This window comes from Camelus bactrianus, chromosome 4 (assembly GCF_048773025.1).
Source record: "Camelus bactrianus isolate YW-2024 breed Bactrian camel chromosome 4, ASM4877302v1, whole genome shotgun sequence".
NCBI classification, from domain to species: Eukaryota; Metazoa; Chordata; class Mammalia; order Artiodactyla; family Camelidae; genus Camelus; species Camelus bactrianus.
The window spans coordinates 15163834-15180525 of record NC_133542.1 but is presented as its reverse complement, the minus strand read 5'-3'; positions in this window follow the sequence as shown (position 1 = coordinate 15180525).

Genomic DNA, 16692 nt, shown 5'->3' with positions numbered 1-16692 from the left:
TGAAGAATGTGCATGCCACATTTCTGCTAATTTAGACTCTCTCTCTTCATTTCCAGATTATGATTTGCCCTCCATATAGCTAATTTTTACTGTGGTTTTGTCCCTATTAGGATTGTCCTTCTCTTTGCCACAGATCCTCTCCATTGACGCATTACTTTAAATCTCTCTCTAAATCCATCTCCTCAATAATCCCCTACCCTAATCTCCCAAATCTTCCTCAACTAGTGCAAATTATAACTTTCGGTCGGTCAGTCTGTCTGTCTGTCTATCTGTCTGCCTGTCTACCAGTCATCTATTTTATGTCTCCTCCACAAGATTATAGGAGCCTTGGAGGTAAGGAGGAGATTCTTAGATTCTTTCTTTGTTACACTTCTCCCTCAGTTTACAGGACAGCATCTACACATGGCAAGACATACATCAATAAGATACATAAATGCTTCTTGAAATCATAATTGAATGGATGGCTGAAAGTGAACACTTTAGGAATAATTTCTGCCATTTATACATCCAGCTTATTTGGATGTAGTCTTTTTGAAATAGTAGAACAATTGTTCTCCTCTCCCTCTCCTCTCACCCTCGTTGCCCCCGACTACTACCTTCTACTTCCTCTGCTTATGTTTTGCTCACTCCCTGCCTGTAATTTCTGATACTTTGGCATTGGCTTAACAACTTACTAAGTTAAGTCCTTTTACAGGATTCTCAACATAATTTGTTTACATGGAAAGAGAAAAGTCAGGGCTGACCTATAGCTTCTGGGATGGCATAGGCTTACTGGGCGGTATGAAATAGGAAGCTGATATGGTAGCTTTGAGGTTTGCTGTCTTGCAGAATGCTTTGAATTAACCATGTGGTCTGACCCTCAGATACGTTGCATCTGGGTTGTCTGTACACCTGGCTGCCGCATTCTCTCAGCACTCCAGAAATTCTGGGGCTGCCCTTGGGTTATTTGTAATGTACGAATTTCAATTTTTTCAAATGATGAACTGTATTTAAATTCTCTTTAAACAAAGTTGACTTGAAAACAGACAAATTCTTTGAAATTGGAAGTTGATTTTGCTGAGTGCCTTTCAGATTTTTAGTAGCCAAGGGGCAGGGGAAGCCAAGAAAGATTGTTTGAAAAGATACTGAAACTTTTAAGATGCCCTGCTACCCGCAAAGTGCTGTCAGCTCCGCTACTATATCAAATAGAAAGAAGCTTTCAACCAGGGGAACTTTCTGTCTAATGCCATTCTAGGGAAAGAACTGAGCAGGGAATTGTGGCTACCAGAGGGGAGTTATATGATTACTCTTTTAAAAAGTATAATAGCTGGTGAGTTTCTAGGCAAACAGCAATATATTATTAATACTGGTGCTCAGCGCTGTAGTTGGCCAGTTGGGATTTCTCATTCTGACTTCCCTTCAGAGAAGAGTTTATATAGCAGGTGAGTTAATGTTACAATACATCAAGAAACCCGTTTCAAATTTTACTTAAAGACTGAAACCTTAGCCAACCCCGTCAAAATTTCTCTGTTTTTAAACTAAACCCCCTGATACATAATTTCTTAAAGGAAACATGATTATGAAAAGTCTAGAATCAAAGGTGATGATAATGATGATTTTTCTTAAGCCTTGAAGAAATGTTTAAAAAATATTGAAGCAAGTGATACCAGAGTCTGAGGAGCGTGTTTCAATATGTAAGTCATATTCAACTGAATCTTCTTTTACTCTTTTAAAAAGGAGATGATAAAACTGAGGATTGAGAGTGTAACGGTTTTCATTGAATTAACATGGGAAGCCTTAGGCTCTTTAAACTCCTGTGTAGTGACAAAGGATTAAAGAATTATGTTGGACATACAGCATTTTCTCCTCCAATCTGCTTTTCTGAGAAGTGTTAAGTTTACTTTAATGGTTTTGTGTCTTAAGCATCAAAATATCTTGACATACCTGGCTCCATGTTAGGTCTAGGTGATATAAACCAGATAATTTTCTCTATTAAATAATCGCCTTACCTAGTTGACTCTGATTATAGACAAATCCCCGTTTTCTTCAAGTAGATTCTAAGAGGCATTTGCACAATTCCTAGAGATGCAATAGAGAGTGAGTGAATATTCCTGTTAAAGTGCATGCTTCTTTGAATGTGCATCAAGCATCAACAGAGTTCTGGAGGTGAAGTCAGGAAAAGGAATTGGATCTATTCATAGTTGCCCTTTGAGACTTCATGAAGTTTTCTTGCCATTTTCCTCACAGCTTGATAGAAGTGGACTAATAGTGAAGAGATCTGTGGTCCTGCTCTGTAGCCTGCAGGCTAAATAAAGCTAATGAAGTAGAAAAATGATATTGATAAAACTATCCTGCTTTTTATAAGTATGCCCATCAAATAGAAACTGTTCAGTGTTTGTGTTTAATCTGATCTGACCTCAATCATCTTTTCTTGGTTTCCAGGTACTAAATGGATGACTTGTTATTTAGCCTCAATAAGCTTAAAAAGAATCCCATTCTAAGTTCCCCACAATAATTCAATACAATGTACAAAGGCCAAACCCACAATACACATTTTTTTAATCTTAGAAGATAAAAGGATTATATGAATGTTTCAAGACTGCTATAAAAGTCTTAGAAATGACTGTTTTAGATGGTAGCTTCATTATTGTAAATGTTTTGATTCCCATTCTTCAAATATAACATCAAACTAAAAAAGACCTTTTGCAAAATTACGTGTATTGGTGTATTAAAATGAAAAGTTAATCCTAACTCCATGGGGTTTATCAATTGAACGGAGACAGAAGCTTTATCTATTTTATTTTCCACCATATTTACAAGAGCCTTGAGGAGTATTTAACTAAGGGTAGGTGCTCAAAAATAGCCAAATATTCTTTAAGAATAAAGATACTGCACTGCCTGCTTGTTAATTTGTTAATTTTGCCACTATCTGTTCAGAGAATGTTTTATTTAACTCTTTTAAATTTTAACCTCAAACCATGTGTTGTTTTACAACCAGAGAAGTGTCTTTGATTCACATTCTCCAAATTATGAGGAAAGGAAGTAGGATATGGTAAATCATCTTCAGGAGCACTTCAACATACCTGCCTTTAAGTTTCAGTGGAGAATTTATTGAACAACTCACAGGAATGCCCGAGAGTTATCTTGTAACTCAGCCAGAGAACTACAAGTCCATATCAGTTAAACCTTGGCATTTCTATCTAGAGATATGCCAAAAAGGCCACCAAAAGCAGTTGTGCAAAGTTAACAAAGTATTTCTATCAAGAATATTTGGTAGGAATATCTGAAAAACTGTAAAATCCGAGAATGGTACTAAATATCTAACTGTAGGGTTAGTTAAAAGCAGAAAAGATTTAAAAATTATTACTTCCAAGGAATAACAAAGTGATGACAGATGTAGCTATGTACTTTTGTTATAATTTACCCAGATTTTCTTAAAGTTTCCCTAACCCACTGACTATTAAGAGTAATTCAGATTTTTATTCTTGTGCATTTTAACAGGGAGAAACAAAAATACAGAATATTAAATAAAAATAAGTGAAACATTTGAATATTTCCATCAGGAACTCTACTTCTTATCTTTTGGGTAAAGATGATACTTCTTTTGCTGTTATGTTTTTGAAATGACTTTTGAGAAGAAAACAATAAATAACAGAAAATAATAAAGTGCATTTAAAACAGTGCCACATATTTTTCAGAGACATCTTTGGTAAGACTTGTCTCAAATCTACCCTGAGGTAACAGGTTGACCTACAGCTTGCAGATTAGTTCTGTTGTGACACTTTGTAACTGCTAGACTTTTTGTTGAGGGAATTTCTCCCAACGTATTAACACAGTTAAGACATTGGGCCTGAAATCTTACTTTATGGCAAAAACTCAAGACAGGAAAACTTTTGTTTACATAGGTATTAAAAAACAAACACTTTGAGCTGTGAGACTTAGCATTGGCAGATTGGAAGTGAATGGGCGTGCACTTGGTAGAATATAAAATATTCCCATTGTTGTATGTTTTACGATTGTTGATATTAAATCTGTCAAATGGACTGGAACTGGAAGTGTTTTTGTTTTGTTTGTTTTTTGCTAACAAGTATTATGGTTGTTCATCATAATGACTACCACTTACTTGGCTTCTACTATGTATGTACCCCAAAGGATGTATGTACTGAGATTTCCGTTGTACAAATGAGGGACATAAATCTCAAGGTAACTGGTATTTGCCGAAGCTCCCGAAGTTACAAAGTGAATGGATTGTGAATCAAAACCAGGGTCTGTCTTATTCCATAGCTTAGTTTTTTATGTTAGCCAGTGTGCTAGAAATAGGTATGGAAGACTAATGTGAGACTGCTGAAGAAGAAAGCTATTTACATCCCCACTGGAAAATTAGTCACAATGAAGAAACAAGTCAAAAAGTATGATGAAAAATTATCAAGTCATTCCTTCCCCAAATTGCATTTCTTACTACTGTGAATGAGATCTATGAGAATGTCCCAAAGTGATAGCAATAGAGAATTTAAATGACTCATTATTAATATACAGTTGGCAAGCTTAGTATTGTCATTTTCAATAATCATATTTCTATGTTAATTAAGGATACTGTTCTAATAAAATGCTATTTTACAAAGTCTAGAGGAGACATTTGCAGGATCACTAGGATCAAGGCAGGAATGGAATGATTTGTAAAGAATATCTGGAAATGGGAGGGCTGGATTGAGTAGAATATGCTTGCATTTCTCCTATTTTAGTCAATCTTACTTAGACTTGAACTATGTAATTTAATGCAATTTCAGTAAGTGGTCAATGTATCAGACGGAAGGTCAAGGTCAACACAAAATAATATCTTAAAGTGTTCATATTTGTAATTTTAAAAGATAAATGAATACACACATTTATATAACATTGCATTGTGTCTCAAAAGAATATTTGACTTATTTGAAATTGTTTTTTATGGCCTAGTATAACTTTCAAAGAAATTCATGGCCAATTGAAAAGAGAGAAAAATGATCTGCTTCCAGGGTATAGTGTATTGTAATAGTCTATCTCCTCACCTTTTTTTGTGTAAATAAATGAGTTACAATTTCCTAACATCATTCTATTTATGTAAATTTCTCTCTTCTACTTTCTGCTGGCTTTGTATATGTATTTTGATGCCGTATTTGATTTTTGCTACAAACCATCCTGACATTTCAATCTCTAAACCTTACAATCTTTCAGTAAAGTGGTTAAAAGATAGTATATAAAATTTACAGCTTATCCTTATCCTAGTCTACACTTGTTATAATCACACTTTTAATTTTAGCCACTCACATGAGTCAATAGCACTGTTTCATTATGGTTTTAATGTGCATTTCCCTGATAAATAATGATGCTGAGCATCTTTTCATATGTTTACTTTCCATAAGTGTATATTCTTGGTTTTTATCTTTTCAAAATATGTGCTCAATTTTAAGTCAACTTATTTTCTTCTGTTAATTAAATTGTAAAGAGTTATTTATAAATTCTGAATCATCTTTTCTTTCTTGATTTTGAAAGGTTGCTCTATTGTCTTCTAAGTTTGTGGTTTCAGAAGAGAAGCCCATTGTAATTCAAAGTAGATGTTGCCTTGTATGTCATATGACACATTTCTTTGACTTCTTAAGATTTACTGTTTACCTTTCATTTTAAACAGTTTTGCTGTGATGTAACTATGCATTGTTCTCTGAATTTATCATGGGTTCTCCATACTTCCTGAGACTGGAAATTTATGTATTTCATCAAATATGGGCAGTCTGGGGCCATTTTTCAAGCAGTTTTTTGTCTGGCCTATTCTTGTTTTCCTTTCCTTAGCGAACTCTTATGACCCATATGTCAGACATTTTGATATTATACTCCATAAGCCCCTGAGGCTCTCTTCGTTTTGTGAAACGTTTTTCATCTCCTTCCAGTTGGATAATTTCTATTGATCTATCTTCAAGTTCACTGGCTTCTGTCATCTGTATTTTGCTACTAAGCCAATGAGTGAATGTTTTATTTCAGATATTGAACCTTTTTATGTGTTCTATTTCTTTATGCTGATTTAATGTATTTTCAGATACAGTGAATATTTTCCTTACCTTCACTGACCTGAGTTCTAATAGTTACTTTTCAATCATTGTCTGATATCTTGTCACCATGGGTTTACCCTGTGTCAATTTTATTTTCTCTTGAAAGTGGGTCACATTTTGTTTGATCTGAAGTTTAGTAATTTTTGCTTTATCCTGGACAATGTGAATATTAATGTTGTGTATACTCATGATTTTGACATTTTTTTTTTAATCATAGTCAGTTAACTTGGTTAGATTCATACACCCTTGCCTAAGCCTGCAGAGGGGTGGTATCTTCAGTTTAGTCCTTTAAGTCTTCACTGTGAACTGCTTTCAGTTTTAGCCTATGCTGGCATGTTTCAGGAGTTAGCTAAAAATTGCTGTGGAGCTGCGGACCTCTTTGCTCTGGTTCTAGAAAGACAGTGGGGTTTAATTACTATGGGAGTTTTGGCCACCCTGAGTCACTACCACTGAAACTGCTGTGGCCTTCAGGGTATAACGTCAAATAATGGTGAAGTCAATAGTGCAGATTACTTCCAACAAATTTTGACTCCCTTCCAAAATCCATCTTATTTTTAGAGGTTTTTTTCATTAATTTTTGTTTTGTTTTGTACAGAGTTTGTAACCGTAATTTACAGGAGCATAGATTTATTAGGAGCTAATTCCATAATCCTTCTTTTTCTTTCATTCTTTATTTTTGTCTATTTTTGCCACAAGGTCTTGGTTTTTTGTTATCATTTCCTTTTCAACTTTTATGAACCTCTGTATTGTAGAGGCATCTAAGTGTACAGTTTGCTCTGCTTTCCTTCTTATTCCCAATAGAATGGAGTAGTGTCTAAAATTTGGAAAATCTGGAATAAATACCTGTCAGTTATCCAAGTAAGCACTTGAACAATTAAACACAAACAAGGCCCTCAGAATTGAAGTAGATACAAATGTATACAGTCTAAAAATGGGAACCATCCAATTCATGTCACAAGAAAGGACACAAAGTCAGGATTAAAATAAATAAGCCTTACTCAGAATAAAGTGAGAGCATTAAGACAAAATTGACATAATAATGAATATTTTTGAAAAAGTACAAATTCAGGCCTTTATTTTAGGTATGTATTTGTCTTCAATTGGTATCTTTGAGATTTTCTCTTTTTAGGTAATACTAAGTATATATTAAATATCCTTGGTGTTACCTAGCCATCATACTCCCTTTTGTCACATTTCTTAATTTTTAAGTGTAATTTTCTAAAGATTTTCCTTTCTGTTAACTCTTTTCAGCATTTTTCCTATTGTTTCTATTACCCTTTTTTTAAATAGCTTTATTGTTTAACTCAAATTAATTCCCTGGGCTCTTAAAATTTTTCAGTTTATTCTGTTTTATCTTCTTTTTAAAAAAAATATTGTAATCTGTCTACATTTTACCCAAGTGTTTCACTTTAATCTTTTTGAAAGAATGGAAAGGCATTTATCTTAGTCTGCTATATTTCCTTTGGTAACTTTTAATCTGATGCAGATGGAAATGTTGCTGTAAATGGAAACTTTTCATTTTTTGTGGCTGAGTAATATTCTATTGCATATGCATATATATATATATATAAATATATCTGACTTACACATTCATCTGTTTATGGAAACATAAGTAGCTTCCATGTCTTAGCTATTATAAATAGTGTTGCCATGAATGTTGGGGTGCATGTATCTTTTGAAATTCGAGTTTTCATATTTCTTGGACACATATGGTCAGGAGTAGGATTGCTAGATCATATAGTAACTCTTTTTATTTTTTTAAGGAACCACCATATTGTTTGCCGTAGTTGCTGTACCAATTAATATTCCCACTAACAGTGTAGGAGGGTTATCTTTTCTTGACACCCTGTCCAGAATTTATTATTTATAGACTTTTTGATGACAGCCATTCTTACTGGTGTGAGGTGATACTTGAATGTAGATTTCATTTGCATTTATCTAATAATTAGCAATGTTGATGTGCCTATTAGTCATCTGTGTTTCTCCTTTGAAGTTACGTCTCTATGTCTTCTGTCCAGTTTTTGACTGGGTGGTTTGTTATTTTGATATTGAATTATATGAGCTGTCTGTATATTCTGGAAGTTAAGCCCTTGTCAGTCGCATCTTTTGCAAGTATTTCCTCCCATTCTGTACGTTGTCTTTCCCTTTTATTTATAGTTTCATTTGCTGTGCAAAAGTTAATAAGTTTAATTAGGTCCCATTTGTTTATTTTGCTTTTATTTCTATTTCCTTGGTAGACTGCCCTAGGAGAACATAGCTAAGATTTATGTCAGAATGTTTTGCTTATGTTCTCCTCTAGGAGGTTTATGGTGCTGTGTTTATATTTAAGTCTTGAAGCCATTTTGAGTTTATTGTCGTTTACAGTGTGAGGGAGTATTCTAACTTTATTGATTTACATGAAGCTGTCCATCTTTCCCAACACTATTTGCTGAGAAGACTGTCTTTTCTCTATTGTATATTCTTGCCTCCTTTGTCAAAGATGTATTGACCATAGGTGTGTGGGTTTATTTCTGGCTCTCTATTCTATCGCTCCCTAAGTCTGTTTTTGTGCCAGTACCCTGCTGTTTTGATTACTGTAGCTTTGTAGTGTTGTCTGAAACCTGGGAGGGCTATATCTCCAGCTTTGTTGCTTTTTTTCCTCAGGATTGCTTTGGCAATTCTGAGTCTTCTCTGGTTCAATATAAATTTTAGGATCCTTTGTTCTAGTTCTATGAAGAATGTCATGCATAATTTGATAGCAATTGCATTAAATCTATAGGTTGTTTTGGGTAGTATGGCCATTTTAAGAATATTGTGTCTTCTACTCTAAGGTTATGGATTTTTTTTTATTACTTTGAATCATCTTCAATTTCCTTTATTGATGTTTTATAGTTCTCAGTTTATAGGACTTTCATCTACTTGGTTAGGTTTATTCCTAGGTATTTTATTTTTTAACAGAATTTTAATGGAGTCATTTTTTACTTTCTGATATTTCATTTTTAGTGTAAAGAAATGTGACAGATTTTCTGTATATTAATTTTGTATTCTGCTACCTTGCTGAATTCATTTATGTGTTCTGATAGGTTTTGTGTGGAGTCTTGGGGTTTTCTATATACAGTATCATATCATCTGCATATAATGACAATTTTACTTCTTCCCTCCCAATTTGGATATCTTTTGTGTCTTTTTTTTTTTTCTTTGTCTGATTGCCTTGGCTAGGACTTCCAATACTATGTGGAATAGAAGTGGTGAGAGTGAGCATCCTTGTATTGTTTCTGAATTTAGCAGGAAGGCACTCTGCTTTTCACCACTGAGTATTACATTGGCTGTGGATTTGTCATAAATGTTTTTTATTAAGATATGTTCCTTCTATACCCACTTTGGCAAGAGTTTTTGTCATGAACAGATACTGAATTTTATCAAATGTTTTTTTCTACATGTATTGAGATGATCATGTGGTTTTTGTATTTTCTTTTGTTGATGTGGTATATTACATTGATTTATTTGAAAATGTTGAATAGTCCTTGCAAACCTGGAATGAATACAGCTTGATCATGGTGTATGATCCTTCTCACATACTATCTGATTTGGTTCATTTATATTTTGTTGAGGATTTTTACATCTATATTTACCAACAATATTGACCTGTAATTTTCTTTTTTGTGGTGTCTTTGTCTGGTATTGGTATAAGGGGATGGTGGCTTCATAAAATGACTTTGGAAGTGTTCCCTCCTCTTCAGTTTTTTTGATACAGTTTGAAAAGTTTAGGTGCAAATTCTTTGGTAGAAATTCCCAGTGAAGCAATCTGGCCCTGGACCTCAGTTTGCCGTGAGTTTTTGTTATTATTAAAGGTACTTTTTCACTTCTGGTTATTGACCTTTTTAAATTAGCTGTTTCTTCTTGACTCAATTTGGCAGGCTGTATGTTTCTAGGAGCTTGTCCATTTCTTCTAGGTTGTCCATTGTGTTGGCATATAACTGTTCATCATATTTTCTTATGACTTCTTTGTATTTCTGTAGTATTGGTTGTTATTTCTCCTCTTTCATTTCTTATTTTGTTTACTTGGGTCTTCTCTCTTTCTTGGTGAGCCTGGCTAGAGGTTTGTTAACTTCATTTATGCTTTCAAAAAAAACCAGCTCTTGGTTTTATTGATCTTTATATTGTTTTTTAAATCTCTATTTTATTTCCTCTCTAATATTTATTATTTCCTTTCTTCTGCTGACTTTGGGTTTTGTTTTTCTTCTTTTTCAAATTCTTTTAGGTGGTAGATTAGGTTAATTTGAAGTTTTTCTTGTTTCTTGAGGAATGCTTGTATCACAATGAACTTCCCTTTCAGAACTGATTTTGCTGCATCAGATATAGTTTTTAAGGTTGTATTTTCATTTGTCTTGAGGTATTTTCTGATTTCCTCTTTGATGTCATTATTGACTTACTGGTTTTATAGTAGCATATTGCCTATTGTCAGTGTAATAATTTTTTCTTGTTTTTCTTTCTTTGGTTGATCTCTACTTTCATAACTTTGTGGTCAAAATATCCTCAGAATTATTTTGATCCTCTTAAATTTATTGAGGCTTGTTTTGTGTTCTAGTATGTGGTCAATCCTAGAGCATGTTCCATGTGCACTTTGAAAAAAATGTGTATCCTGTCTTCTTTGGATGTAGTGTCCTATAGATATCAATTATGTCCAACTGTGCTATTGTGTCATTTAGGATATCTGTTGCTTTATTGACTTCCTATCTGAAAGATCTATCCATTGATGTCAGTGAGTATTAAAGTCCCCTACTATCATTGTATTTCCAACAATTTGTCCCTTTATGTCTGTTAGAATTTGTTTTATATATTTAAATGTTCCTATATTGGGTGCAAATATGTTAATGAGTATGATATCCTCTTCTTGTATTGATCCTTTTATCATTATATAGTGTTCTTCTTTGTCTTTCTTAATTGACTTTGCTTTCAAGTCTATTTTGTCTGATATGAGTATTGCTACCCCTGCTTTCATGTCATTTTCATTTTCATGAAATATCTTTTCCCATCCCCTTACTTTACATTTATGTGTGTCTTTCACCCTAAAGTGGTTCTTTTGTAGGGAACATTTTGTAGGTTCTATTTTTTTAATCCAATCTTTCATTCTATGTCTTTTAATCAGAGCATTTAGTTCATTGACATTTAAAGTAATTACTGATAAATATATATTTATTGCCATTGTAACCCTTGTTTTACAGTTGATTTTGCATTTCTTTTTTGTTCCTTTCTTTTTCTGTTTTTGCTTTTGTAGTTTGGTTTTCTTTTTTTATTATGCCTGAGTTCCTTTCATTTTGGTTTTTGTGAATCTATTATATGTTCTTGATTTATGGTTACCCTAGTTTTCAAGCACATTAACCCATAAAGTGTCTACTTGCCTTAGGCTGATATCCTGTCAATTCAGACACGTTCTAAAAGATTTACATTTTTTACTCCCCTCCACATTTTGTTGTTTTGATGTCCTATTTAACATCTTTATGTTTATCCTTTTGCTGTTTGTTGTAGTTATAATCACTTCTACAGCATTTTTTATTGTTTTTTTAATGTATGTACTGACTTGTTTATGTGATCTTCAATCCTTTTTATATTTGCCTTTCCTATTGTGTTATTCTCTTTCCCTTAGATCCTTACTTCTTTTAAGAGGAGTCCTGTCAGTATTTCTTTGAGGTTAGGTTTAGAATTGCTGTATTCTTTTAGTTTTTGCTTGTCTGAGAAATTCTTAGTTTCTCCTTCTATTCTGAATGATAGCCTTGCTGGGCAGAGTATCCAAGGTTGTAGGATTTTCCCCTTCAGGAATTTGAATCTATCATGCTACTCCCTTCTGATTGTCAGTGTTTCTGTAGAGAAATCGCTGATAGCCTTATGGAAGTTTCCTTATAACTGATTTTTTTTTTCTCTTGCTGGGGTTAGAATCCTCTCTTTATCTTTAACTTTTACCATTTTAATTATGATATGTGTTGGTATCAGGCTATTTGGATTTATTTTGTTTGAGATCCTCTGTACTGCTTATACCTAGATATCTGTTTCCTTCTTTAGGTTTGGGAAGTTTTCAGCCATAATTTCCTCAAAATGTTTTCAATCCCCTATTCTCTTCCTTCTTCTGGAACCCCTGTTGTGCATAGTTTGGGATGCTTTATATTATCCCATAGATCTCATATGTTCTTTCATTTATTTTATTTGTCTTTGGTGTTTGCTGTTCTGAGTGAGTGATTTCCATTATTCTATCTTTCAAATCACTTGTTCAGTCTTCTGCTTTCTTTAGTCTGTTATTCATTGCTTTTAGTTCAGTTTTTATCTTGGAAGTTGTGTTTAATTTTGATTCCTCTTTGTAATTTCTGTTTCCTTGCTACATTTATCTGCAATTCTATACATAATATTTCTTAATTTAACATTTTTATTACCTCCCTTTTGAACGTGGGGTCTGGTAGGCTGGAGAGCTCTGTTTTATCGTTTGTCCTTTCAGAGAAGTTCTCTTGTTCTTTTAATTGGGGATAGTTTCTCTGCTTTCCCATTTTACTTAAATTTCTCTGACTCTATGAATTTAGGAGATGCACTTATCTACTGTGGTCTTGTTGAGATGTTTTTATGTGGGAGTATGCCTATGCAGATTCTGTAAGTTCAATATTTTTGGTGTGAGGGCTGTTTTGGTATGGATGCCTGCCACATATTTCCTCAGAGCATGTTGGCCATTGTCTCCCTTGATAAGGAAGTATATTTGATGTGGTGGTGACCAGAGCTTGAGCTTGCACTGGATATTGGCCAAAGTCTCCTCTTTTCTCTTTGGCTGTCACAGCTCTACTGGGGGCAAGGTCTGATCCCCAGTTGTTGGAGTATAAGCCTCCACATCTGGTTCTAAACGCACATGTGTGTGCTCACAAAGCCTGTGGCTGCCGGGGTTGTGCCCCATTGTGTGAGGACACTGACAGTGGGGCTCTTATTGTGAACCTGTGCCCCATCTTGATTGTGCCAACAGTGGCAACACAGACCACACTCCAGGCTCTTCAGCCTGTCTCCATGCAGCTACACTTAGTCCTTTCCCTATGTCCTGTGTTTCAGCACCTAGCTGCTGCATGTATTAGCAGGTACACATTTTGGTCTAGACAATATGACGATGTTGCATCCAACGGTGCCAGCCTCCCTGTGCCCTGTTTGTTTGCCAGCCTGCACCTGCATACTCCTCTTGAGCAAACTCCAGGCCACTCTAGCTTTCTGTCTTTCCCAGACAGCCAAGCAGGTTCCCAGGGCAAAGGCACTTTCCTCTCTCACACCTCCCTCCCAGAGGCACAAGTCACTTCCAGATTCCTTTTATTTTCCCTTTGCTTCCTACCCAGTTATGTGGAAATCTTTCTTGCAGCTTTGGTTGAATGAGAGAGATCCTCTGCCAGCTTTCAGTTGGTTTCCTGTGAGAATCGTTTTACATGTAGATGTAATTTTGATGTGTTTGTACAGGGAGGTGAGCTCCACATCCTTCTACTCTTGATCTTTGCCTGGGTTGGAATTTTTTATAATAGCCAAATCATTCCTTAATTTTTAGAATGCTTCCTTAAATCTACTTACAATATGACAATAAAATTGATAAAGTGGTTTGAAAATATTTCAGTTGTTTTACAAACACTAATTTATTACATTTATGTGCCAGGCACTATCTAAGATATCCACAAACATCAGTTCCTTTAATCCTCACCATAACTCTGTGAGTTAAGTACATCTAATTTCTGCAATTGTAGATGGAGACATTGATTTACAGTGACATTAAGTATCTTGCTCAAAGTCACTGCTAGTAGATGGTGGAATTAAGACTGAACCCACACAATCTTGTCCCAGTATCAGTGTTTTTAACCACTGCCACATCACCTATAAAACAATTTTTTTAAACAAATAATATAGTTGCTGTCACTAGTCTGCTCATCAAGACCAATGTTGGCTATGTCTTCTTGCCTTTATTTAGAGTTGCCTTTATTTTATTTTTGAGATATGCTCCAGCCTGGTATGTTAGATGCTACTATTTTTCCACTGTCTATTAAAGTTTCCCAGCTTATTGGAACCATCCATTCCAAGTAACCTTGAGTAGCTTCTTGGATAGGCTAGTCTAATTATTCTCTCCTATGGCAAAGAACATTTAATGTTCACTGAATATCCGTGTGTTCTCTCACTTTCTCGAGCCTTCTTGTAATTGAGCAGGGCTTTTGGACTACTTCTTGTGAGTGAATTTTGAGAGAGAATGATGGATCCCTCTTCTAGGTTGTGGCAGTGTCACCATCCCATGCAACACTCCGGCTTTTGTCACTACTTTCCTTTCTTTTCCTGTTTTTTTCTTTTTCCTTTCCTTTCTGATCAAATTTCTGATTAATGGAAGGGCAATGAGAAACAATGCTTGTTTTTAGTACTTGTTAAAAAAGCTTTTGCAAGTATAGTTATCGGCTTATCTAATTACTAAATATATAGTGATTTTCCGTTTTATCATTTATAATCTGAAATAGAGTTGAGGCCATGATTTACTGACTCAGCCAACCAAAATAATTGAGACTCTATGCCAGGCACTATCGGTTATTGCCAAACTTGTAAAATAATGTGTAAGTCTGTAGGACTCAATGATATGTTACACGATCAAAATAAAACAAAAATACTCTATTAAGCACCATAAAAGGAGCATAAACAAAGTGTAGTGAAAGAGTAGAGGAGAGAGGACAAATTGGTTAGTGATTACTGGCTCAATAAATGAATTAATATTTGAATATGTGTTTTCAATTTTTTTTAATCCTGATTTTAATATATCTTATTTTGTCTCTAATTGTGAAAAGTTAACTTTCTGGATGTTTTGAAAATAAGTGATACATATTTATGGAGTTCTTTCATAGTGCTGTTTTTGAGAGTAGGTGCTGGTGAATAGAATTTAAAAAATAGAATTTTAAATGGATATGTTATTGTCATTTATGATTCTTGGTTTACTTCTCTTTTTCCTCAAGCGTGTAGATTGTACCTTGGTTGTCTCAAGAGTGGACATTTACAAAGAAATTTTGACATTCATGATCTGCTTTTAAGAAGATTTGAGGTAAGAAAACGTTTATTCAAACCCTTTAATTTAATATCTGAGGAAGATCAAAATAGTAGCAGCTCAGTGAATTACCCAAGGTGTCCAACGTGATCCTCCTCTACATCATTCTAATAGGAGAAAATAAAAATATATTAGCTGTAGATACAGGATGGAACCTAGGTGAAAACAAAGCAAGAGCTTGAAACATAAACGATTATGGAATAAATAGCCGAAGATAGGGTAAATGTTATCTAATATAAATTAAATAAAAGAGAACCATGTTTATTGCATCTGGCCTGTTCAAAATTCAAAAGCTGAAAAGTCTGGTAAAATTTTCTAGGTTTACAAAACTATTTACACACTGTGGGTATAAAATGAAGCTTTATATCATTTACCATGGTAGTTCTGAAACTATTTAATGACTTTTCTGTTTACCCTTCCCCCAAAACCATCCAGTTGAGTTGCTGATGCAAGAGTCAGTGCACATTTTAATGTAATAAAAAATGTAACACAAAGCCCACAAAGCCAGTAAATACCCTCTTTGTCTCTGATGCATGTCAGGAAATTGAAGTAAATAGATTTAAAACTCTAACATTACAGACGATGAGATTAAAAAGCCATTAGTAGTCATAAGCCCATTAGAACTCTGGGCACCAAAAGACTGTTAGAGAAATTTCTTGACCAGATAAAAAACATATTGGTATCATCCTTCTTTCATTATTCAATGAAAGGTTTTATTGGATGCCTTGTTGTTAGTATTCTGTTCCTTTCTGTAATGGATGCTTTTAAACAGAAAAAGTTTCATAAGTATTCTTCTCTTCAAAGACAAAAAATTAAAGAACAAGAGAAGTGACCTCTTGGTTCTTTGACATCGTAAGTGAAGCACTATCATTTAATGGTCTGAATGGAGTAAAAGCTTGGATACTCTAAGTCTCCCTGTCAACTTTCTTAGTCTTTTCTCTTGCTGCCCTGTTATTTGCGCATATTTTTCACAAACAGAAACCCATGAAAGCTGAAGAAATGAACATCTTTTCCAGTCTCCTAAAAATACTCCTGTGTATTCCAGCCGAGGACAGGGGAGAGACTTTCTGTTCTGGTTGCTTCCTCTCAGAGTTTTCATTCAAAAAATGGTTCCAAGTTGAAATGAAATGACCCTAAGCCTATCACTTAAGGACAGGACCAGAATGGGTAATGGTGGGGAGAAGAAACATGGGAGAAAACACACTTGCTGGTCAGTAGGTATTATCATCTAAGGCACTGTTGGATTGAGATAACGAATAAGGTGAAACGCAGGCTTTTAAAATAATAATTCATTCTTATTTGTGAAAGTTGCCTTTTGGCATACTCATTACACTGCCAAATCTGTCTCTAAAAAAGGATTATGTGCATTTTAGTATATTCAATGAAATGAAACTTTTATAAATGTTTGCTTATGTCCCATTGTGTAATAATTTGCCACTCCCACCCCCACAGTCCTGAAAAAAAAATGGACTGAACTGCAGTTACCACTCAAGGGGAATTGTGCCATGATATGACTGGTGATTGTTGCATTTGGAAAAATTCTCTTTATTAATATTTCACTTACATTACTGTACT